A 25,610-nucleotide genomic window follows, 5' to 3' on the forward strand; every position below is an offset into this window, starting at 1 on the left:
AGACTAAGCCACAGATTCCACACTGGATCTTCATCAGACAAAGCCTTGAAGACAAGGAAGATGCTTCTCGTCACCCAGTTTTGTCTGCTCCAGCTCCAGGCATAACCAGGATGTACTTTCCCAAGACCCAGGAACTGGACAGTATCCAGCTACCCCTAGCCCTGCACGTGCAGGGTCAGCAGTCCCTCTGTCTAGAGGAGCCAGGAGTCACGTCAGTGCTGGCTAATGGCAAACTCAACAATATTTCCATCTTTTGTCTTTGTATAAGAGCTAGAGATATCTGCTTGCTCCTCCTGTAGCTTATCCTATGAAAATTCTAAGCCTGCCATTTTCTCTAAAAAGTATCCTAGTAGCTTTATCTGTTGATGCAAAACAGAAGACACCTCTAAATGATATTCTGAGGACTTAGTAACTTTAAAAATTTGTTACATGGGATTTTATTTAATTTTTTTGATAGCTTAGTTTATTTTCCATTTGTTTATGATTTGTAATACAAGAATTTAAGGCCATGTTTTTCTCCAAATCTGCATCTAACGGGCTTGGATATATAAGTCTCTCGTCATTAATTTCTAAGGCATTCGTAATATCAATTTAACTTCATCTTTAATTCAAGAGTTATTTAAAAGTGTGTTTGTGGTTTTGTTTTTAAGAGAGTTTTAAAATTGAAATGCAATACCAGAGTGCTTTGAAACCAGGTTTTTCTAGGCTTAACCTTACCTCTGAATCTAACCCTAACACAAAGCTTGACCGTAGCTCACATTTCTTGAGCCTGATTCCAGAGAAAAGAAGACCTAACTGCTCTTCTATCCACTGACATTTTTGCAATGCATTATGGATTATCTGTAATCTGGCATGTCACCCTATGAAAATATGCTTCAAAACCAAAAACATAATGGTTTTGTTTTATTTTTATAGTGGGTGGGTTGCAAAAGGCCAGAAGGAAATTCTGTTTTCTAGGCTGCTTATTTTACTTGGAAAGGGAAAATGCCTCTCTAATGGGTGTCCTTGAAGGCAGTCAAAGCCAAGAAAAAGCATTGCCAAGTTTAAGAGTAAATATTCCAAAAAGCAATATTAGCAGATTATTTTCAGGAACAATGTCCACTACCACCATAATTATTTATTAAGGTTTGGGGTCCTTGGTCATTGTAACATTATAACTATAGAGGAAACCAAATAAAATGAATGCATACAGTAAAAGGAGAAAAATATTCTTCACAGATAATAACAATGGAATATATACAATTACTTCAAAGCAGCTTAAGTGACTTTAAAAGACAAATATGGAAAAACCAATAGCACCTGAGTATTGATCTTATTCACAATAGTATCAAAAATGTTATAAACACAGAAGTGATTTTGAGAAAATGTGCAGAGTATAAATAAAACCTCCAAGGTTTATAGGAAGTCATAAAAGACATCCATTTGAGAAAAGAAAACTATTTCTAGATGCACAGATGAATAGTCCAAACACACTTTTTATGAATTTGGCAAAAACAATTTTGAAATTTAACTAAAAGAATAGTTGACACAGACTTCCAAAAGGACTGCGTGAAAAATACGAGTAAGAGGGAAGAAGTTTGCAGTCCCAGAAGATATTAAAAAATATATTTGAAGAAGAACATTCATTAAAACATTAGAATATTGGCTTAAAATATGACAGAGAGAGACTAAAGGAATGCAGTGCAGAAACCTTGAGCTAAAGACAATCACATACAGAAATACAGACAGTCACATGTGGAATTTGCCATTTTCTAGTAGCTGCATTTAACAACAGCAAAAATAAATAGGTGAAACTAATTTTAATAATATGTTTGATTTAACCTAATATATCAAAATGATATCATTTCAACATGTGATCAAATGAAAAAATTATTTATTTTATTTTTTGAGACAAGGTCTCACTCTGTCACCCACGCTGGAGTGCGGTGGTGCAATCACAGCTCACTGCAGCCTTGACTTCTCGAGCTCAAATGATCCTCCCACTTCAGCCTCCCGAGTAGCTGGGTCCACAGGCACACACCACCACACCCAGCTAATTTTTGTATTTTTGGTAGAGTCAAAGTGTTGCCAGACCCAGGTTGGTCTCAAACTCCTGAGCTCAAGCAATCTTTCCACCTTGGCCTCCCACAGTGCTGGGATTTACAGTTGTAAGCCATAGCGCCAGGCCTTGAAAAAATTATTTAATATTAACACAATACTTTACATTCTTTTTTTGTACTAAGTTTTGAAATTTGTACTATCCACATATTTAATAGCCACATGTGGCTAGAGGCTATGACCTCCTCACAGCATAGATTACAGGTAGGGAATGCTATATGTTATTGAACAGGCATCAGGAAAGTCACGGAGAAGGAAATAGATATTTAATAAATGACATATGTCCTTATAATGATTTGTAAAATGCAGAAGTATATCACGATGAGTTAAAACCACACCATAGGTCATCTGACAAAGTAAGATCTCGATGGAGTAAATCAAACTATTTAAAAAATTAAAAAACAAAAAAAGCTTACAGTAAGCCAAGCAGTGTCACAACTTGAGTGGACCTGGGTGGGAGTCCTCCTGGTTCCAGGAAAAGCAGGCCTGCAGAGAAGGAGGAGAAGGCAGGGACATCAGACACTGTGGAGGTGAGTGGCCTGTGTGTGGGCAGAGCCTGGGGAAGACAGCCAGGGGTCCGGGACCCAGTAACCAAAGGCCAAGAGGCCAGTTCTAGAGTGATTCAGACAGCGGGTGGGATCAGGCAGGCCTGGTAGGCTGAGGCAGTGGAGCAGAAGTTTCCAGGAACTGGTCCAATTTGGAAGTGCAAAAGGGTGTTGGCCACTGTTGGGTAATCTATCCACAGTGGACAGGTCCCCACCCATGGAAGCTCCACCAAGGATAGCTGGAGTCGAGCCTGGGGGAGAAGGTCTTGGTGAAGTCAGGATGTCCGAAGAACCATCAGGGTCGTGTGTGCAGCTCCAATTGCAGAGGGAAAGTGGGATCCCAGAGGCTGCAGACACACAGTGCTGTCAAGTGGGACAACAAGGGGACCGATAACTGCAGGAGTGGAAGACGCTGCCATGGGCTGAAGAGCATCCCCTCCAAACTCACGTGTCGAAGTCCTAAGCTCAATACCTCCCATGCAACTGTATTTGTAGACAAGGCATTCAAAGAGGGAACTAAAGTTAAATTAGGCCATTGGGGCGGATCCACTAAGAGGAAATCTGGACAGAGGTAGAGAGGGAAGATCATGTGAAGACACAGGGGGAAGAGAACCATCTACAAACCAGGAGAGAGGCCTCGAGGGAAACCCACCCTGTCGCCATCTTGATCTCGGACTTCCAGCCTGCAGAATCCTGGAGAGAATGAATGTCTGTTTGAGGCACCCAGTCTACAGTGCTTCATTACAGCAGCCTGAGCTGACTCCACAGATGCTAAAACTGCAGAATGCACCAGTGAGGCCCTCGTCCCCACAGCGCCACGGTAGACCCAGGCCTGGTGTGCGGAAAAGGAGCAGCCCTGCGCCTGGGGCGGGCGAAGCACTCAGGAGCCTCTCCGCTGTGTCCTGCGCAAACCGCTTGCCCACTGGGGGATTGGGAAGTCATGTTGAATCCGCTCCTGGAAAGACTCCATTCGACTCGGTGCAAGATGGGACCCAATGGTAGCGTTGCCAGATAAAATACAGGACACCCAGTGACATCTGAATGTCAATAAGCAAAAAAAAATTTTTTTTTTTTTTTTATGTCTCAAATATTCCAGGGGCATGCTTGTTCTAAAAGTTATTTGCTATTTATCTGACATCCAAATATAACTGACTATCTTATCATGTTATTCTCTAAATTGGACAACCTTGGCCAAAGGATAAGGAAAGGGCCCAGCCCAGCAGGTGTAGCAAGGAAGTGAAGAGGAAGATAGAGGGGGAGCCCTGACCCGGGCGGGGGCTGGGGTGTTCACCAGAACCACCCAAGGGAGAGGATGTAAAAGTAAAAGACAAAAGTCAATGAAATGTTCAACAGATTTAACTATATCAACATTTTATAACTAACACTAAAGGAAATAAGAAAAAATAACAGACTAGGAGAACCATTACAACACTCTGAAAAAGCCGGTATGAATATAGAATACTCATTTCAACTGGTAAGAAAAATATCAAAATCTCGGTAGGCATATAGGGAAAGGATGTGATAAATAATTTGTACAGAAGGCTGTACAATTACCAAACAAATCTGAAAAAGTATTTCTGTCCTTTTAAGAATTTTTACATGCAAATTCTTAAAAAATTAAGAATAAACTTTCACTTTTTAAAAATAGGACTTAAAATTTAAAATTATTTAGTGAGGATGTGGTTCCACTGATAATGGCCCTTCTGGTAGTGGAAACTCAGCAATATGCTAAGTGGAGTTTCTTAGTGGAAATTTAGCAATACACTAAGTGGAGTTTCTTAGTGGAAATTTAGCAACATGCTCATACTTGTTGACCCAATAAAATAATTCCTGGGTTTTGTCCTAAGAGTAATGCCTTAAAATAAAGACAGAAAAAAGGATACGAAATAGTGTATTATTCCATTACTCTGACTATACAATTATGAATACACCTGAACAATGACTGGAAAGAAATACACACACAAAAAAGCATTCGATGTGAATATATTCTTCTCTTTAAGATTTCCTTGGGTCATTAGTATATTTTTATTTTATAATTACCAAACATTAAAGTAAAAAAGCAGTTTCTTTTTTGCTTACAAAGACTATTGACTAAGGTGTGGTCTGTCAGAATTCCTCCTGGCTCGTGACCTGGGGACGGTGGGAGGGTTGGCCATCAGAGACTCTTAGACCAGCTCAGGGAAGAATTCCATGAGCCTTCTTTTCTACCTGACATCAGAGTCTGTAGGTCCAAAGCTTTGCTGGCTATCCAGGCTTTCCCTAAAGACTTTCTCTGACTAAAGGTTCGATGCACTATAGGATATTTCCATTCAATGAGATAGTATTTTTTTTTTTTTTTTTTGAGATGGAGTCTCACTCTGTCACCCAGGCTGGAGTGCAGTGGTGCGATCTCAGCTCACTGCAACCTCCGCCTCCCGGGGTCAAGCAAGAACCTGCCTCAGCCCCCGAGCAGGTGGGACTATAGGCACGTGCCACCACACCTGGCTAAATTTTTTTATTTTTAGTGGAGACGGGGTTTCACCATATTGGTCAGGCTGGTCTTGAACTCCTGACCTCGTGATCTGCCTGCCTCAGCCTCCCAAAGTGTTGGGATTACAGGTGTAAGCTACCATGCCCAGCCAATATAGTAATTTTTATTTTACAGGTTTTTTTAACCTGGAATATTAATGTCTTGCACTCTTCACATTGTCTTCTACTGACCGAAAGCCAAAACCTGAATAAACTATTGTGGTAACAGCCTTTGCATGATCAGGGGTAATAACTCTTTGCTGTCACTATACTGTTTTCCAGCACCTAGGAGGAGCAGGAGGTGGTCTGCTCAGTTGCCCCTGAAGTGTCTGGGTTCTGGTTCCAGAACAGACGGCACTGATCACAGGAGAAGGACACTTCATCACGGGTCAGTCCAGTGGACACCATAACTGCTGGGAGAGAGGGGTTTTACATATCAAGAATTGAGGTCAATATCAAAAACTGTTGGGTTGGGTTTTCGGAGGTTCACAAAGCTTCTCCCACCCCAAACTTGGGGACAAGAGACCACTCCTGTATCAGTTTACTCAGCTGTCATCACCGGATTCCATAGACTGGGTGGCTTACACAACAGACATCGATTTTCTCACAATTTTGGGGGCTGGAAGTCTGAGAGCATGGCATTAGCAGGGCTGCTTTCTCCTGAGGCCTCTCTCCTTGGCTTGTAGATGCCGCCTTCTCCCTGTGGCTTCATATGGCCTTTCCTTTGTGTGTGTTCATGTCCTCATCTCTTCTTATAAGCACACCAGTCATATTAGATCAGGGCGCATCCTAACAGCCTTGTTTTAACTTAGTTATTCCCGTAAAGACCCTATCCCCAAACACAGCCACCTTCCAATGTGTTGAGGGTTAGGACTTCAGCATGTGAATTTTGGAGAGGACACAGTTCAGCCCATAACGATCCCTGAGATCAGAAGAAAACTTCTCCGTTACTGGCCACAAAGCTGCATAGGAATATCATATATATATATTTACAGAATCCTAACTTGTCCTATAAGCAAGAGAGTCATCAAACCTTACAACAACCCCCAAGACAAATGTGCTAGAAGATCCTGACTAAACTGTCTGGGTAGTCTGGGAGCAGCAGTATTTTATCGCAGGATTCCTGAGATTTTTGGTTCAAACCTGACAGTGCCCCTTGGGAAGGGAAACCCCAGCACACACAGGCCTCTGATGTTAGCCCAGCCCGGTGCCCACAAGCACATCTCCATCTCAGAGGCCTTGGCCCCATGAGGGTCAGGGTGAAGTCTCCTTGTCTCAGTGCCTGCAGGGACGCTGGGTGATGACTTTTCTCTCTGCCTTCCTTGGGGCCAGGTCTGGAAGCCCAATGCCACCTCTATGCGACCTGCAGAGAGGGCTGTGTCATCTTCCCTGGGTCCAGGGCCACGTTTATGTTTTCTTTATATTGCCACAATGCATCTTAATTCCCATCTGCATGCTCAGCTAAGGCGAGGCCCGCCCCAGCACACCACCTCACTCTGATGGGCTCCCTGGCCTCTGACCGCTGCACAGCCGGTGTCCTCCTGTGCCTCTGGGACACGCAGCATGGACTCAGGCTGCTCCCCTCTGCGCTCGCCTTCCTGAGCTCCCCCACTTCCAGGGGCCCTGAGCATGCTCTTAGGCTAGTGTGACATCATTCATGACAGCAGTGAGAGCTCAGATTCATTGTCTTTTCTTTCATGCACTTCATCTTTCAGCCATGTCAAGAGCTGGTTGGAAATGCAAGGTATGGTAGGAGAAATCTGTTCAGCTATCTCTGGAACAAATAGAAGGAAGTGTGCACTTTGACAGCCACGTGTAGGTTCTTGTGATGTCCAGCCCCCTCCTCCCCTTCAGGGTGTGAGGCAGGCACACCCCTGTTTGGGACACATCAGTGTATACTGATCTATCAAAACCCAATGGGCCTTAACGTGGCTCAGGCAACAAATGCCTCAAGCACCCTGTAGAGTTTGTGCACAGCCTACTGTCACAGTGGGATTACACCGTGGGGCGGATGCCTCTTTCAGAGGAGATGCAGCCAACTCTAGCGGGTGTTTATTCTCAGAAGAGGTCAATAGATGTTATGAAACACTTGCAGCTGGGGGAAGAGATTCCAAAACACGTGGCAAGCAGCACGGCTCTCGCTGCCTGTCGGTATCACGGGGCAGGACGAGGCATCTGTCCTTCTGGACAGCATATGTATGATAGAAAATAAAGTCACCCTGTTTGTTCTTAGCACAGTCTGAGCAACACTGCAGAAGATCCTCTGAGAATCTAACTAAGCAGACGGCTCAGGGTAATGCTATTTGACTTCCTCTAGGGCCACCCCAGGAAGTTCGATACAACACCGTCAGCTCAGCTCTTCTCCACTGTCACCTTATCACGGATTTGAAAAGCAACTTGAAATGCTTTGCCCTATCTTTATTGGACTATAAGCTCTGAAATTATCCATAAAATTGTTCCTATCAAATGCAAGATAGTATGACCTGCAAAAGACCAGTAAAATTTCAGAACTATGTCTTACATTAAAAGTATAAGGTAACTGAGGGTTTTCTGGCTCACTGGATTAACTTTTTTCTGTGGTCACTAAGCATTATAATTTCCAAAATGGATCCATAGTGGAAAAGCAGGGAAATAGAAAAGAATTAAGATCTGAGCTTGGCAGAAAGACCCAGGAGCAGAAAGGGGTTAGGGCTAGAGGAACCAGAGCAGTATGGCAGGACAAGGGCCTTCAGGAAAGCTCATCACCTCTGCTAGACAAAACTGCCTGGGGGAATTGCCTGGCTGTGACATTGTAGGATAGGTATGCAAGATGATACCATGGGGGGAAACTGGGTGAAGAGTACCTGGGCTCTCTCTACAGTACTTCTCACAACTGCATGGGAATCTTCCATTATCTCAAAACAAAAGGTTTAATTTAAGAAAAACTGCACAGGCAGTGGGTGTATGGTTCATCCCAGTCCCTTCCTTGCCACCTGTACATCTCTTGCGCCATCTTCAAGTTCTTAGGAAGAAGAGAGGGTTGTTAGGAGTGTAGGAGAGGCTGGACCCCTTTAACCCCTGCATCTCTGGCTCATCAGTTGGCCATGCTGGTTGGAGAGAACTGTCTTGCAGGGAGGGCTGCTCCTGAGGCCATGTTTTTGATCTGGCAGCCTCCCCTTTCCAAGGTAACCTGCTGTTGAGGACTCGTTGCCAGCGGGCACTAATGCTGTACAAACAATACCCGTTCTCACATCTTAAAAAAGGATCACAGAAGTTTGAGATGCAGCCACCTAGATGGGAGACACACTGACACCATGATCCCAGCACTCCCAGAGAAGGAAAAGACCCCAAATGTGGCATATTCATATTTCCTGTGGGGATTGTAAAGGGAGATCTTGGAATGTGAAAGCAGCCTGCTGTTCAAGCTCAGCACAGATCCCAGTGAGGGTCTGCATGTAGTAGCAACTCAATAAACGTTGCATTTGAATGAATGAATGAATGAATGAATGCTGGATCCCACAAAGCTGCCTTTAAATACACCTCTAAAAAGAGGCTAGAAAGAAAAGTCTTTCACAGTTCAGAGGCCATTGTATCTTACTGCTTCCTCATAAACTTGGGTCTTTGTGATCCAACATAATTTTTAGGTCAATGCTTGCATTCAAGAGGAAGGTGAGTACCACCTCCTTGCTGAGGATACCTTTTCACCATTGGAGAGGTAGCTTCAAGTAGGCCTCCATTCTGGTACCCATTGTCACTAAGGATACCTCAATCTTAATTGCATCAAAAAGAAAACAGCTGTGTTTGCAAGCATCTCCCAAAGTGCAAATGGTTGATTCTAAATAAATACTTTCACAGGTTAAGTTGTGCAGTCTTGGGGCTGCATCTTACCACTAACCCCTCCCAGCAGATCTTGAGGGACCTTGAGGGTCAGGAACAGATAGGCATCCGGCTCTTTCTCTGGGGTTCCTGCAGAGCTGAGGCTAGTCACATGTGATACCTGCTCCCCACTTTTTAGGATAAAATGCTCTCTCCCAGACTGTTAAAAAACAGTTTTAAAACTGTTAAAAACAAACAAACAAACAACAAAAAAAAAACTAGACAGCAGATGATGATTAACCGTCCTTCAAATTTCCATCAACAATTGCTATCACAGGACATCAGGAATACTGGTTAATGCTTGGTCAGGCCCCTGGAGAGATGGCCACCAACTAAAGCAAGGGCAATGACACAAAGAAATTCAACTCATACTATGACTTGTAAGTAGGGAGAACAATTATTACTAACCTACCCTTCAAGTCACCATTCGCTGGTTTTGGGGAAAAATAATTAAATTTTTTTTTTTTTTTTTTTGAGACGGAGTCTCACTGTGTCACCCAGGCTGCTGGAGTGCAGTGGCCGGATCTCAACTCACTGCAAGCTCCGCCTCCCGGGTTTACGCCATTCTCCTGCCTCAGCCTCCCGAGTAGCTGGGACTACAGGTGCCCGTCACCTTGCCCAGCTAGTTTTTTGTATTTTTAAAGTAGAGACGGGGTTTCACCGTGTTAGCCAGGATGGTCTCGATCTCCTGACCTCGTGATCCGCCCGTCTCGGCCTCCCAAAGTGCTGGGATTACAGGCTTGAGCCCCCGCGCCGGGTCTAAATGTTCATTCTATTTTAACGATCAATTCCATCTGATAATTTCAAAAAATGTTTTGCATCTTTATTGGAAAAAATCAAAACACTGTTTCTCAGATGCACGCCCTCTCTGCCTGGAGTTTGTTCTAAGATACTCTTCCCACGTGTAAGAGGAATGATGTCGTTTGTGTGGACCTCTGCTTGGAGGGGTGGGGCTGATGGTCCTGAGCTTGGAATTTTTGGTGGCTGTGTTACAGGAAAGGCGGTCTCGATCCTGACCCCAAGAGAGGGTTCTTGGATCTTGCGCAAGAAAGAATTCAGGGCGAGTCCATAGAGTAAAGTGGATCTTGCGCAAGAAAGAATTTAGGGCGAGTCCATAGAGAAAAGTGAAAGCAAGTTTACTAAGAAAGTAAATGAATAAAAGAATGGCTACTCCATAGACAGAGCAGCCCAGAGGGCTGCTGGTTGCCCATGTTTATGTTCTTTCTTGATGATATGCTAAACAAGGGGTGGATTATTCATACCTCCCCTTTTTAGACCATATAGGGTAACTTCCTCTCATTGCCATGGCATTTGTAAACTGTCATGGCGCTGGTGGGAGTATAGCAGTGAGCCGACCAGAGGTCACTCTTATCACCATCTTGGTTTTGGTGGGTTTGGACTGGCTTCTTTACTGCACCCTGTTTTACCAGCAAGGTCTTTATGACCTGTATTCTGTGCTGACCTCCTGTCTCATCCTGTGACTTAAAATGCCTTAACCATCTGGGAATGCAGCCTAGTAGGTCTCAGCCTCCTTTACCCAGCCCCTGTTCAAGATGGAGTTCCTCTGGTTCACACACTTCTGACGGCTGGACGATGGCCCCTGTCCTTCTGGCTGATGTTCATCTCGATGGCATTTCCAACTGGCATAGGAGGCGTGAATGGCACAGCCTGGTTGGCCAGTGTTGGACAGCACTCTCATGAGGCATCTTGGAGCATTTGGACAGAGCTGGAGCCCGTCTGAGATGCCGATTCCCATTTTAGGATGGGCTCAGGAACAACGCTGGCCTGCAGAACCAGCCCCCGCCTCCTGGGCTGCCTGCGCTGTGTGATAGAAATGTTGTCTTGGGAAAGAGTGATGTGAAAAATGATCCAGTAAGAAAATGGTGGTGTGGGGCATGGTGTGCCGGAGCGCTGGCTGTAGAGCTGTGGTTCTCACTGTGGTCCCCGGAGCATCACTCAGCATCATCTGGGCATTTGTTAGCAATGCAGATTCTCAGGCCCACCCCAGACCCTCTCAATCAGAAACTCTGAGGGTGGGGCCTTGTGTTAACCAGTCCCACAGAGGATTCTAATGCAGGCTAAAGTGTGGGAACCACGAAGACAGTCAGCCTTCCTCAGTAGTAACGAACTGGGAACATAGGAACTCGTGGTGAGTGACTTCACCTCTGGTTTCTTTTTAGGTTCGGAACCTGTGTTCCATCAGTTTCAGTAACTATGCAGCAATAGGACACGTTTTGATCAAACACTTTTCCGCTCCCTGTGCTCTGCTGAACGTCACCGAGGTCAGGAAGTGCGCTGTTAAATGCTCACCCTATGTCTGTTCAAACGTAACCCCCCCAGGGCCTCAGGCCCCTCCCAGGAAGGAAGATGGGTGACCCCACTGGAGCCTGGAGTTCAGAGAGGTGGGGCCAAACGGAAACCTATAAATCCATTTCCAGAAAGTCCAAAGTCCCCATCTGTTTTAAATGAACATACGTTTTCAGTGACAGAAGGCGTCTCCTTGAGCCCAGGGGTGAGAGGGTCAGGAGGAGGAAGGTTTACTGTGGAAATGTGTCCTTCTAAAGCCTGACTGTCAGCATTTGGGCAGCTCCTGAAGGGCATCTGTCCACCCAAAGCAAGGCTGGCCTGGGGGTCAGGGATCTGGAGCTGGTTCCGGAGGGCTCCAGTGCCTTCATTCCTGGGCTGGGCACCCTTCCTGGAGCTGGGATCTCCCCTGGGTGAGTCACCCTCACCCATGTCGGCTGCATGTCCCGAACCACCTGCCCCCTCCTTTGGGCCTTCCCATCCCATGGTACCCATTTGTCCTGGTGAAGACAGACTAGGGCTGCTGCTGTGTCTGACTGCGGTGCCCTGCAGCGTCAGAAAGTTCCTCTTACCTCTCTGAGGTATTGGTGCTTACCTACAATTCTGCTTGCAAAGAAGAACGTTTTGAAAATCAGTTTCTACGCCCCACCTTTCAGACATTTATGGGGCTTTAGAAATAAGGTGCATCTGGTGCTGCTGTGTCGCTGCAGAACCTGACTCGGGGAAGGGTTTAGGAAGGAGGAGATGCTGACACCAGAGTACAAACACGAGGTGGCTCTGCTGGTGGAAACCCCTGGATGAATGCCATTTTCTTATGGATTGGAGCGGAGTTGCCCACTCTTCCTGCCTGATCCTTCTGACCAAATGTGCACATTTGCAAAATACTGGGCTTGAGTCAGGTGTGCCTTCTGGGGCCTTCTAACGAGTTAACCTAGTACATTCCCCAGGAGCCCACCCTCCCGATGTGGCTCCAGGCTTGGGCAGAGGAGACACACCCTGAGGACTGAATTCAGAGAGTTCATCTTACTGCTCGATTCTCAAGAAACAGAGCCCCCTTCCAGCACCGCAGCCCCTCCAGAGGCCCTGAGCATGCTCTTAGGCTAGCGTGGGTTTGAGTGTGTGTCTGGGCACCAGCTGTGGCTCCCGTAGCTGCGCCTGCCTGCCATACCTGCTTTCCACCTGCCTTGGGCCTCCCGCCCACCCTTCCTGGGTGGGACTACGAGTTGGGGCTTGTTGGGACACTAACTAAAAAAAGGTGCTTGCCACAGCCTCATGTCAAAGGACACCCCAAGCACCCTCCCTTCATCCCAGCCCCTGTGTACTCACCACACAGATGGTTGATGTATTAATAGTTCTTCCTCTAAAATGCCCCCCCTCATGGAAATTCCACCTCCCTAGAAGACAATGCATTTCTAAAGTCCGCCCCTCTGCTTTTCAGAGAATGAGATGCACACTGCGTGGGATGAAACCCTAAGATCACAGAATTACTTATTTCACTAAGCACCGAGCGATTGATTATATTAAAACAAACATACAGGCACACACATTTTTAAAGACAAAATTGGGACAACTTCAGCTTCTCGCTGGCTGCCCCCCAGCCACTCCTCCAGCTCCTGGGATCACACACACACATTCCCACCACTGGGGATAATTTGGTGAAAAATGTTTGAAAGATGCAGGCCGACAGAAAACCACAAATGTCAACAGGAACCATCCTCCGTTCTTTACAACTACACTTAGGATGCTAACCACAGACAAGGTCCTCAGGCGTTCTTCCCCACCCCTCACCTTTCTCCCCGTCACTCTCTCCAACTTCGTTCTTTCCTGCCTTGGCTCCTATAGGAATTAATACTTACTAGGTCTCCACAGCCTTGACTCTCCTGGAGTGAAAAGTGGGTTCTGGGCGCCATCTCGATTTTATCAGACTGGAAATCGTTTTCGGTATCAGCAGCTTTCTCTTCAGGAAGGTGAACCAGCTTAACCACAGCTGAGTGTGGGGAGGTGGGAGGTGGGCTCACTGTGAGGCTCAACCTGGAAGGGCCAATGGTTGAGCAAAGCTCTGGGCCTGCAAACCGTGGCCTTCAAGAGTTTTCTGAGTGATTCTCAGCCTCTTTCCTGGGCTGTCTCTCTCCAGACACCTGCTGCTCCAACTTCCTCTCCGGGCCTTTGCACAGCCTTCTCTGTCTGCCTGGTCTCTCCTATGTGTCCTTAAGAGCCAGCTCAGATACTGGTTCAGGCCACCTCCCTTTTCAGTGCAACGAAGCTAATCACTGCTGTAACCAGGTGGTGAGCTCGCACATCTGAATCATCCAAGGGGTGATTAAAGCACAGATTGGTGGGCCACACTCCCAGAGATTCTGATTTTGTAGGTCTTGGGAGACACCTGAGAATTTGTATTTCTAATATGGAGCTCTTGGCTGCAGCTGCTTCTTGGGGACCACCCTTTCAGAACCATTGCTCTAACCTTGGCTACTCAAACTGTGGTCCACGGACCAGCACCATCAGCATCACCTGGGAGCTTGTTTGAAATTCACAATCTCAGACCTAACAGGCCTAATGAATCAGATTCTGCATCTGAACAAGATCCCCAGGGATTCCAGTGCGCATAAAAGATTGCAAAGCACTCCTCCAAACTGAGTTTCTGGAAGACAAACTTTTTCTTTCCTGTGTATTCCCAGCACCTGGCACAGGACTGAGTAGGATGCAAAGGCTGGGGCTGGAGCAGTCATTCTAGCCCGAGAGCAAACCCATCCTGGACAGGCCTGCCCATGTTGGTGCACATCAGACCGACCACCACACACTCCCAGCAGGTCATTTGGCACTTAGAAGAGAGATCAATCAGCATCTTCAACGACCCACTAGGTTCTGAAATCTCACAAAAGCATACCATCACCTTTACACCCTGGTGACTTAAAATTCAAATTTGAGTTTGCAAAAGGAGAGTTTCCACATGTATGTTCTTACACTCTCTTTCTGGAAAGGGAGACTGACTTCCAAACCCCGGGGCAGCTGCTCCTAGGACCTAATCCGGCAGGCTGCAGCTCCTGGCTGCCTGGGCTCAGACTCAGAACTCCATTTTCTATTTACAACTTTTTCCTCGTTTTGTTGTTGCTGCTGCTAAAAGTTCTTAGACTTACAAACCTTCTATCTGCCAAGCCCCAGGGCTGATGATCACAGGACTGCAAGTGTGGCAGTGTGTTTGATGACGGACTGGCTCACCTCCGTGCCTGCTCCCGATCATTTAGGACACAGAGCTCTGTGGTCTGGAGCGAGTGTGGGCTGCCATCAGCTAAGCAGATGGATAATGTGGGAGACGGATCAGTACATCTGGCAGAAGAGGCCCAGAATTGGGTGACAATGAACGTTTTCATTTGGGCAGATGTAACAAAATCTCCTCGCTCCCCGCATGGGCTATTCCTTGAGGAAGCAGCCCGTGTCTGAGCAGCGTCTTGCATCAGTCACCACGCAGTTACTTCGCTTCGGGGCCCTCGAGTGAAAAGTGGAGGAGGTCAACTTGATATAAAAGCTGTACAGCTAAGTTTTGCTCAGAAAGTATCTTGTAAAATAAACATATGGATAAGGCCATTTAAAAGAGCCCATTATTATGTGTTAAGATTATTGACGGAGCCCCAAGCAACCAGGAGCCAGGGTAGGGGGCTGAGTCCAGGGACAGAGGCATTCCTAGGAGGAAGGGGCACAAACCCTGCAACTGTGATTTCAACTCATGCTCACGTTGCAGCTGATCCCCTCCCCTCCCTGATACTGCCTGAAAGCATTCTTTGCTATAACCGGAGTTTCTCGGGGCAGAATGTGTGCAGTGGCAGCGAACGGGGGCTGAGCGTTACCAGCTAGGAAGGGGTTTTTTGTGTTCCAACATTGAGATCCTGGAGTTACCTCTTGCCTCAAAACCCCGTTTCTTTTTTGCCAGCCCACCAGCCCAGGATGGGCTCACGCCGAGCTCACAAAACCCAGGCCTGAGTGGAAAACATCTGCCTCCTACTCCTTTTCTTTCCCAGCGCCACGTGGTGGGGCCTCGAGGGGCCTCGGGGACTGCCTCGTCTTCTTTCCCAGTGCCACGTGGTGGGGCCTCGAGGGGCCTCGGGACTGCCTCATCTTCTTTCCCAGCACTACATGGTGGGGCCTCGAGGGGCCTCGGGACTGCCTCATCTTCTTTCCCAGCACTACATGGTGGGGCCTCAAGGGGCCTCTGGACTGCCTCGTCTATGGGGTCAGATGCATCAGACACCATCACCACATCTGCCTGCTTATCACCAAGGCTGGCTCTGGGTGAGCAGAGCAGGAGGCTGCGGGCCTGACCTGTTGCCGCTTCCCTTACTTCATCCCTTTGTCCCCCAAACCATTTGCCAAAGGACAATGGAGGCTTCCCCGGGACCCTCTTTTCTCAACATTTCCCTTCCTTGGGACACTTCCCTCAGCACTCAGCCAGCAGCCCTGGAGGATGCCAGGCATTTCACAGCAGGACAAGGGTCTTTGGGGGCAACATCTCGGTGCATTGGGGGTGCGGTATCTTTGGAGACCGACCTGGCTTTTCTCACTCTCCCAGCACTTCTCCTGGTTTGGCTTTAACACCAACCTCCCCTGGAGACCACTGCCTTTCTTCCAAGTTCTGGGGTCACTGAGGAAGCCACTGCGTGTGCACCGCCCCAGTTCAGCCCCTCCTGGTATGAAGGTCACGGCATATCCATCAAGACTGTAACCAGCAGATCCCTGGACTCTGCCCACAGAATTCCCCGAGCCGGGCCCCTCCCTCCTCCTGACCCGGGGCAGCTCCTCCTCCCAGCCGCATCTGCTCTCAGGTTTCTCTGCTGTCTGCCTCACAGAGCCCCACCCCACATTCATCATGCTCTTTGAATTCAGAATTTCACTGAAATCCCCAAGGTCTTTCCTTACCACAGCCTTAGTCACTAACTTCACAAATGTCATGAACTTCCCATTCCTCTTTTTCATGATCTCAGACAAATGTTAGCATCCAACTTCGCATTCTTACAACACAGCTATTATTTCATTACCATGAGTATTCTTCATGCCACGCTCTGAGGTTTGTTTCTGAATTGATAGAAGATCATAGGTTTGGCCCCTGGTGCCCACCTTGCCACGTCCACCTGGTGTTATTTTCATAGCATCCTTCTTTTCTATTTGGATAATGGGCTGGAAAACCTCAAAGTTGAGAGGTTGTGGCTTTTTCCCAAATCAGAAAGCAAGCTGAGGGTGGTAAAGGAAAGGAGCCCTTTTTCTTTTAAACTTGCTTCATGGTTGAGAGGTTGTGTTGTCACACGTGTGTGAGCCTGTGCAGGTATGCATTTGAATCTGTGTCTGTTTCCCTTCTGATCTTGGCCATACGGCCACAGTGCCTTGGGATCGATCTGGAAAGGGATAGTGGACTCTGGTTTGGCAAACCTAATGTCCATTCCCAAATCACTTCTCTCTTTCCTGACTCCAAGAGGAGACTGAAAGAGCTAAATGCTCACTCTCCCAGTCTTTTCAGCAAGGGGCAGCCAGGGGATAAATATTTCATAAATATTCATGACTTATTGAATATGTATATTTGGCCACCTGCTTCAGCATAAATTCCTGTCTTATTTTTTCCACCCTCGAAGTGTCTGTTTCCAGCTTCTGGCCGGAGGCTCTGCTTCCCAGCCTATCAGAATAGCCACCCTGCAGGATACAACCCTTTATGAGAAATAAAGCTCTCCTTTCCAAATGCATGAACCTTGTCATTCTTCAGCTGATGGTAGGATTTCGGAAACTTTACAACAAAAATTACATAAGGTTCTGCGGGGAGGGAGGGGAGAGACAGAGAGAATGCTGGGAGTGGGGAAGGTGAAACCACCTCTGCAAAATTACGCCAATGAGAGAAATCTGACATGCCTGACTCCATCTTGCCTCTAGCCTCACCAGCTGGCTGTCTTTACTCATTCCTGGGCGTGGGCCAAACTAATTTGGGAGAAATTTGGTTTTTAGTTTGAATAATAATAGCACTTCCCCTAAACTAAACTTATGGTTGGGTTCTTGGTTTCATTAGTTCTAGCTCTCATTAGTTCTTGTAAAACTAATGAAAGGCCACCAAGTTAGGAGGATGAGAAGGGTTTGAATTCTAAATAATTACCAGCCATTATTCCAAAGGTCATAAGACTTGCAACTTCCCCAGTTACTCTTGCAGATAACATCACTATTGCAGAACCTACGATTGGCCTTTCGAGATGTCTTTTTAGGTTTTTGCATTTCTGACACCCTGATGGCCCCCACCTGGACCTGCCAACCAATCCTGTGGCCCACACCCAGGAACTGACTCAGCACAAGAGGACAACTTCTGTTCCCTATGACTTCATCTCCAACCCAACTAATCAGCATGCCCCCTACTCCAGCCCCCTGCCCACCAAACTATCTTTGAAAAATCCCTAGCCTCCAAGCCTTTGTGGAGACTGATTTGAGTAATAACTCCATCTCCCACGTGGGGTGGCCAGGCTAGCCTCACCTCAATTAAACTCTTTCTTTACTGCAATGCTGTGATCTTGTTATAGGAGTTATTAAGAAATTATTTTAGGCTGATAGAGAGGAAAAGGCGTCCTTGGAAAGTTTTTGTTTCTTTCAAAGCAACTGCAGAAATGTTTTCTTGTCTAGCAGGAAATCCCTTGGTCTTAGAGCCTGGCTGGCAACCTTTGATATGCAAATGCAGGCCATTAGAAACTGGGTACCCCCAAACATGGCGATTCCCAACCTCTTCTTCTTGCCCTTGCCCCCACATGTGCCTGACAGCATGGCAGCCCCCTTTTATGCCCACGTGTGTAGAACATCATGGCACCCTGTATTTGCACATTAAAAGGCTAGAGCAGGAGGACCAGTTTTTTCGCGGGCTGTGTGAGTGACATGCCTGGTCAAACCAATCCCCTGAGCCCTATGCAAATCAGGCACCACCTCCTCCAGCCTCCTCACATAAGTAGACACATTACGGCGGCACACAGGGCTTCCTCTCTTGGCTTTGGAGCCCCCCCTCCCTCTGTCTCTGTATAGGGGAGCTTCTTCCTTCATTCGTGCCTATTAAACTCTCTGCTCCTTAAAACCACTCCACGTGTGTCCATGTCGTTTTATCTAATTCAACCTGAGATGAAGAACCCTGGTGTTCCTCCACTCATGGGAGCCATATGAATCTCAGTGAGTAGATTTTCTTCGTACAGCAGGCAGGAAGAACCTGCTGGGTGGTTACAAAGGCACTCCAGGCACAAGGCTGTTTAGAACAGAATTAACATAGAATTCCTGCCTCTTGGTGCAAGGAGTGTCTATCCAGCCAAGACTTGTCCAGGCTAAGGTCTCTGTAAGCACTGCCCTGGACCTTAGGACCACCAAAATTTGGGTAGAAAGTTCTAGAACTATCATTACTAACTGAACCATATCAGTCTACAAAACAATATATCATTTGGGGCTCTTTGGCTCTTAGGATGGAGATGACATTGACTTGACCTTCCTTCCCCAACCAGTGAGCTCCCCAAATGATGGGTCATTCCTAGGAGCTCCCAAGCCAAGCCCTGCGTCCATTGAATCAATCCAGTTGAAGAAGCATCTTACGGTCCAGCAGACCCTCTCTCCCTCTCACCAAGTTTAGCCAGAGTGAGACTCTGTCTGTTTCCTTTCTGTCCACCCCACCTCCCTACCCACTAAAAAAAATCCTCGAGGCTGGTGGGGGGCAGCACAGATCCTACTGAATATTTAGGAGCCAGAAGGGGGTCTGTGTCAGCGTTCCTGGCATGTTAATGTCGGATCTTCCTTTAGTTAAAAAGCCCTTCAGCTAACCCCAAAGCTTGAGTGTGTGTCTCGGGATGACCTTCCTGTTCTTTCCTCCTCCGCTGTCCCTCTCCTCACTCTCTCTTGACACTAAGTTTCCTATGTATTTCTAATGCAGAGGAAGTAGCTCTCTTTGGGGTTTTGTTGTTGTTCTCCATTTTATTTTTAGTTTTTAATTTTTGTGGGTACATAGTACGTGTATATATTTGTGGGGTATGTGAATGTTCTGATACAGGCATGCAGTGTGAAACAAGCACATCATGGAGAATGAGGTATCCATCCCTGCTAGCCTTTATCCTTTGAGTTACAAACCAATGGTGGCTCTCTTTTGTTTCTTTTGTCTTCTGCTAACACACAGTCCCAAAGACAAGGCCAGTGGGAATTCTGCCCTCAGCTGTCTATTTTTGCAATATTCACACGTGCAAATTCACTCATAAATGCCCCAGCCTGCATTTAAGAGGGAGGTGATTTCAGATGAACAATGATCTTTTACAATAATTGTGACTAAGGACTGGCCTCTATTCTCTTCTCTTTGTCTTCCAGGCACGTTTTCTACTGACTTCCTCTTCCCTGGTTTGCTCAAGTTCACACAAGTGTGTCCTCACCAAGACCTCACAGTCAAGGAGCCTTTTCTGTCTTTCTGTGTGAGTTTGATATGAGACCAGATTACAACCACTAGACACGGCTGCATCCCTGAAGGCCTGGCCGCTGCAGGCCTCCCTCGATTTGGCCAAGAATGACTCCTTCCCTCCTCTAGTGCTATCAGGAGAGGCAGGAGGTGTTAGAGAGACCTCCCCTGCCCACCACACACACCTTCCAGCTTGAGGCTGCCTAAAGACCCTTCAGAAACCCCTGACCTTGTCCCTTCCCTTCTGCTCCTCCTTGTTCTCCATGCTCTGACCAAGTGGATTCCTCTTCACCACTTCAGGGTCACTTGGTAAAGATGAGTTGGGCAGAAAGGTCGGGGTTGGAGGAAGGGTGTATTTGGAAAGGGCGCTGGGCTGGAGATGAGGAAACGGGGTCCAGAAGCTGCTGTGCCACACCCCAGCCCAATGACCCTGATCAAGTCGCCTCACCCACTTGGGCCTCTCTTTCCTCATTTGCCTAATAAACGTTTGAAATCCCTACACTACTCCTAAAGTGTCTACAACATTTAAAAGGTGTTGAAAATGTTAGCAAATTGCCCCTATTAGCAATCTGGGGCCGCTCCTGCGTTTTCCACGACCTCCCTGCTAGAAGGTCCCAGGACTTTCCCTTTTGACTCCAGAGACACCAACTCTGCTGATGTCACAGCTTTCCTCTGACTGCAGGTTAATTTCTGGTGGATGAAATATTCCTGCATCTGCCGTTTTTACTGCAGTAGAGTTGCTCTGTGGTACACAGGCAGGTTATTGTTTTATTCTTTACTTTTGAATCACAGTCAAGAGTTTCAAAACGGATAAAACAGGAAGGTCCCTCAGGGCTGATGTTCAGCACAAACACCCTGTAAGCCTCTGGGTGTGCCTGTCATCAGTTCTTGTACAGACATCACGGGGCTACTGCCTTAGTTTGTAGTTTCTGAATAACTGGAGGAGGGTGTTTCACAATTGAATAGGAGGGGGTTGCCAGGGAGCTGCCCAGGGATCCAGAAGATATTGGATCTTCTGTTCGTACAAGTTTTAGTTGGATACCCAGAATCATAGAAATGATTTCTTTTCGATAATAAAAGAATCTCTAAAGAGATAAGCTTCCACCCCCCAAGAGGCCAAATGAACAACAGTGTGATATGAGCTCTTGTAGGAATGCAAGTCGGTATCCCGTGATCCCGAGGGACAAAGAGAACATGTTTAGGGTTGTTCTTGCGTATGAAGGAAGCTGGAGAGGTTCCACCTGTCGGAATTGTCATGCGCCCTCCTTTATGGAGGGACCAGCTGTGAGCTACTGCCTTTCCATCAGCAGATGGTTCAAATGAACCCAGAGATTAGGTCTACAGAAAATATAGGTCACAGCAAAGGAGAAATTCTATGTGAAAGTAGTTAGCACAGCACTCAGCATATGGTAGGGATCCTATAAATATTAATTTTTCCTCACATATAAAAATTCCAATTTGCAGGGTAATCTCAACTTGTAAAGAAGTGAAAGTTAGAGTGGTAGATTTGTCTCCAGAGATGGTGACAGCACTCTCTGCCATCATACATGTTCTTTTGTATTACAGCCTTGCTATTTCTCCTTAAGAAGAGCCTATTTCCCCTTCCCTTGAATTTAAGCAGGTCCTGCAACCTTTTTTGACCAATAGAAGTTGGCAGAAGCAGGAGCACCCATGGGCAGGCTTGTCAGCCTTGTCTTGAAGCCTTCTTGGCCTCCCAGCCCAGCCCAGGCACCAGCTGAATGCAGCCGAGTAAGTAATCCCAGCCAATCTGCGTGAAGCAGAAGAAACATCATCCCAAATTCTAGCCCCAGAAAATCAAGAACAAATAAAATCACGGTTGTTTGAATCCACTACATTTCGAGGTTGATTTTTGTTTTGTTTTGTTTTTGAGATAGAATTTCGCTCTTGTTACCCAGGCTGGAGTACAATGGCGTGATCTCGGCTCACCACAACCTCAGCACCCATGATTCAAGTAGCTAGGATTACAGGCATGCGCCACCACACCTGGCTAACTTTGTATTTTTTAGTAGAGACGGAGTTTCTCCATGTTGGTCAGACTGGTCTTGAACTCCTGGCCTCAGGTGATCTGCCCGCCTCGGCCTCCTCAAGTGCTGGGATTACAGGCGTGAGCCACCATGTCCAGCCTCGAAGTTGTTTTTTATGCAGCAACAGACAAAGCAAGTTTTCAGAATAAATCTGTTAAATTGATTTTAGCCTAAAACTGCCTCCTTACGTATTGGTGCAAAAGTTAGTGCAAAAGTAGTTGTAGTTTTTGCCATTAAAAGTAATGTCACCAGCCAATATTTTAAGATTGCCCTAAGGTTTCTCTGTACATCGTGAACTACAACCTAAATGGAAGTGCAAACAGACTATAACCTACCCTTGTGCCAATCACTGAGTTTTGGCCAATCTATGGTGGTCAGCTGTTTGGACTGTGTTCAAATAAGACAAATGCTGAGCCAATCCGGCTGCTTCTGTACTTCACTTCCATTTTCTGTACATCACTTTCCTTTGTTCTGTCTATAAATCATCTTCCACCACGTGGCTATGCCGGACTCTCTGAGCCTACTCTGGCTGGGGAGGCTACCTGATTCATGAATCATTCTTTGCTCAATTAAACTCTGTTAAATTTAGGCCGGGCGCTGTGGCTTGTGCCTGTAACCCCAGCACTTTGGGAGGCTGAGGTGGGAGGAACACTTGAGGCCAGGAGTTGGAGACCAGCCTGGCTCACATGGCAAAACCCCATCTCTACTAAAAATACAAAGTATTAGCCAGACGTGGTGGTGCATGCTTGTAATCCCAGCTACTTGGGAGGCTGGGGCAGGAGAATCCTTGAACTCGGGATGCAGAGGTTGCAGTGAACCGAGATCATGGGGGCCACTGCACTCCAGCCTGGGCAACAAGAGCGAAACTCTGTCTCAAAAATAAAATAAAATAAACTCTGTTAAATTTAATTTGGCTAAGGATTTTATTTTAACAAGAGTTTCAAAATTTAACCTTTGCATAGGATTTTTCTTTTTCTTTCTATCCTCCCCCAATTTTTCATAGAATCCATGCACTTTCAAAAAAAATGTTTCTCCAGAAACATTGCGAAAGGTTCTGTGAATTCATTTACTTAGCAAGGTTTTGAGAAACATTTTCAACACAAATATTTAAATGTACATATAATTTCCATCCTCAGAGAATTTAATACTAACCATGTAGACTAGACACACATACATTGAGTGCTAATAATCTATAAGGCAGTATATGACTGTAGCTAAGTAATCTCTAAACCCTCTTTTGACCCTAAAATTCCATTAGGCCATGGAACTGAGTATACAAAGATTGAGTTCAGAGAAGACTCTCTGGGGTTCGGGTGTATCAGAAAAACAGAAAATTAAACACACATGAGCTTACTGAAACAGGGCTTTCTTTTTCCAGCGTGAGTGCTTGTGTGGGCTGTCGAGGGCAGTCAGAGATATGGGCTCCTTCTAGCTTTCTCCTGTTCTTGGTAAATGGCCTTCGTCACAGGCTCACTGAACGGGTGCTCCACCTCTAGGCAACATGTTTCATTTCCAGGAAGTAAGACCTAATAGGAAAGGACAAAAATCAAAAGGAAATGCAAGCTAATGGTCCCTTTTCATTAGGAAAACAATAGCTTTTCTAGAAGCTTCACCTTTTAAACTTCTACTTCAATCTTCTTGGCCAGAACCATCTTGTAAGTCTATCCTGAGCTGCAAGAGGTCCTGAACACATTCTGAGATACACTGGGCTTCTGTCGACAAGGAAAAAGGCAAGAGTGTATATTGGGTGTTTGAAGTACGGAAGTAGAGAATGCCTTCGGGATAGGCATTTAGCAGTGGCCCCCACAGTCAGAAGTTTGGCAAGACACAAAGACCGTTAGATAAGATGAAATATGGGGGCATGTGCCGGAAGGAGAGAAGGTGGACCCATCTCTCCTGGATGCATATGCATGGAAGGAGGGTAGAGAGAATGCACACATACGATCACCTCCACCCCACCCAAACTTATACCACACCAGATATACACACACACACATACACACACACGAAATCACAATTTAACATTGGACTGATATTTGGGACTACCTCTGACTTACCCTTTCCAAGGTTTCTTTTCTCCCACTCTATTGGATATGCCTTTTTGCTCTACAGAGGCTAGAGAGCTAAAACCACTATTTCCCAGATGTTCTCAGAGCCAAGATTCTGGTTGCAGCTGATCTCCTGCCAATTAGAAGCACTGCTCAAGACCTGCATTCAGAACTGAGTTCAGTGGGTGGAGGGCAGCATTCTGGAGGCCGCAGTGACATCTTGGGGCCCTGCTTGACAGGCAGCTTCCTTAACAGCCTACGTTTGTGGCATCATAGTTGGTCCTGGAAGCTCACCTAGGATCGATCATTCTTCAGCTCCTCAGTGATTCTGTTATCAATTTAGTAACAGAGATAAATCCCTTTCTTTCATTTATTTATTTATTTATTTGTTTGTTTGTTTGTTTATTTTGAGATGGATTCTCGCTCTGTCACCCAGGCTGGAGTGCAGTGGCATAATCTCGGCTCACTGCAAGCTCCGCCTCCTGGATTCATGCCATTCTCCTGCCTCAGCCTGCCGAGTAGCTGGGACTACAGGCACCCGCCACCATGCCCGGCTAATTTTTTTGCATTTTTTAGTAGAGATGGGGTTTCACTGTGTTAGCCAGGATGGTCTTGATCTCCTGACCTTGCGATCCACCCACCTCGGCCTCCCAAAGTGCTGGGATTACAGGCGTGAGCCACCATGCCCAGCCGAGGTAAATCCCTTTCTAAACTGGCAAGCATGACTCTGTTCTCTGTAACTGAGCATATTTGGTTACAGCATCGCACAGACCTCTCTCCATTGCAGCCTCTCCCATTTTCTCTCTGCTGGACATTAGTTAGACAGGTGACTTCACATCTCCAACTCTCGCCTTCTTTCCTCTGACTTGGAGCTCTTGTATGGATCAGGTATGAAACTGCCTGTACAGTGCCTGACTCAGATGAGTGTTCAACAAATACTAGCTTCAACAGACTTACTCAGAATAGTCACAGAAAATGCCAGCGAAGGAGTTGCTCCACGGGGCAATGGTGGTAGAGAGGCAGCCCGGCACGACAGATGGCCTCGTGCTCTGCAGCGGCACAGAGGAGCCCAGGCTTGAAGCTCTTGTTAATAAAGTCTGTCTCCTCTACCGACCTGTAAGTCACCAACCTGTCATTTCAAACCCGTTTGAATCTCCTTTTGCTTCTAGCATAAAACCTGATGCAGGGGAGCCTGAATTTCCTGGACAGAGACCTCCAAATGCAGAGGATGGTTCTGGAACCAGTAGCCATCCAGCTGCCACCTAGGAAACACCAGCCACGGGCCCCATCCTCTGCTCAATGCAGCCTGTCATGGTGAACAGAACGGACACCACCATTGCCTTTGTAGAGGGTCCTGTTTAACACAGGAAGCAAATGCCTGGAATGTTCCCTTATGTGAGCACCCATAGTTTGAAAGAAGATAGTGCGGTACCAATGTGGCCCCAGGCCACCAGCCCAGAGAGGGTTTTCCTGACTACGTCATACTTAGGCTAAAGCCTGATCAAGGAGACAAATCTGTGTCAGCTGCCTCTGTTCCCTGTGAGGTCACGGTGGCCAAGACACTTTGGGGCCAAAGATAGCTTTGCAGTGAGAAAAAAGTAGGGAAATGCTGCTGAAGGCTGCAGGAGCCATGACGGGCTGTGGAGGAGGCTGTGGGAAGTACAGACTGTGCTGGAGGCCAGCCCAGCAACCATGTGCCAGTGCAGGGGAGGTGCAGGGCTGAAGGAGGCAGCCAGGCTGGGGAGGGCACCGCACTCTGGCTGGGGGTTACAGGCCTTGG

The 25,610-nt window shown here is 46.7% G+C and overlaps 1 long non-coding RNA gene across 5 annotated transcripts in view; it reads right to left on the minus strand.

Annotated features, from left to right (window-relative positions):
* The window catches only part of LOC103876624, a 76,495-nt gene that overhangs the window by 43,022 nt on the left and 7,863 nt on the right, over positions 1-25,610 (minus strand). For 2 of the 5 annotated variants that reach the window (XR_635923.4, XR_002516320.2), the window contains exons 1-3: positions 23,396-24,255; positions 23,137-23,308; positions 2,514-2,583 (exon numbers count right to left, since the gene is read on the minus strand). This is a non-coding gene — a long non-coding RNA (uncharacterized LOC103876624). Of the gene's footprint in view, positions 1-2,513; positions 2,584-12,635; positions 12,780-23,126; positions 23,309-23,395; positions 24,256-25,610 lie in introns of those variants that run through there. The other 3 variants (XR_004176674.1, XR_002516321.2, XR_002516322.2) reach the window with 3 other exon arrangements.

Source organism: Papio anubis, chromosome 10 (genome assembly GCF_008728515.1).
Source record: "Papio anubis isolate 15944 chromosome 10, Panubis1.0, whole genome shotgun sequence".
NCBI lineage: Eukaryota > Metazoa > Chordata > Mammalia > Primates > Cercopithecidae > Papio > Papio anubis.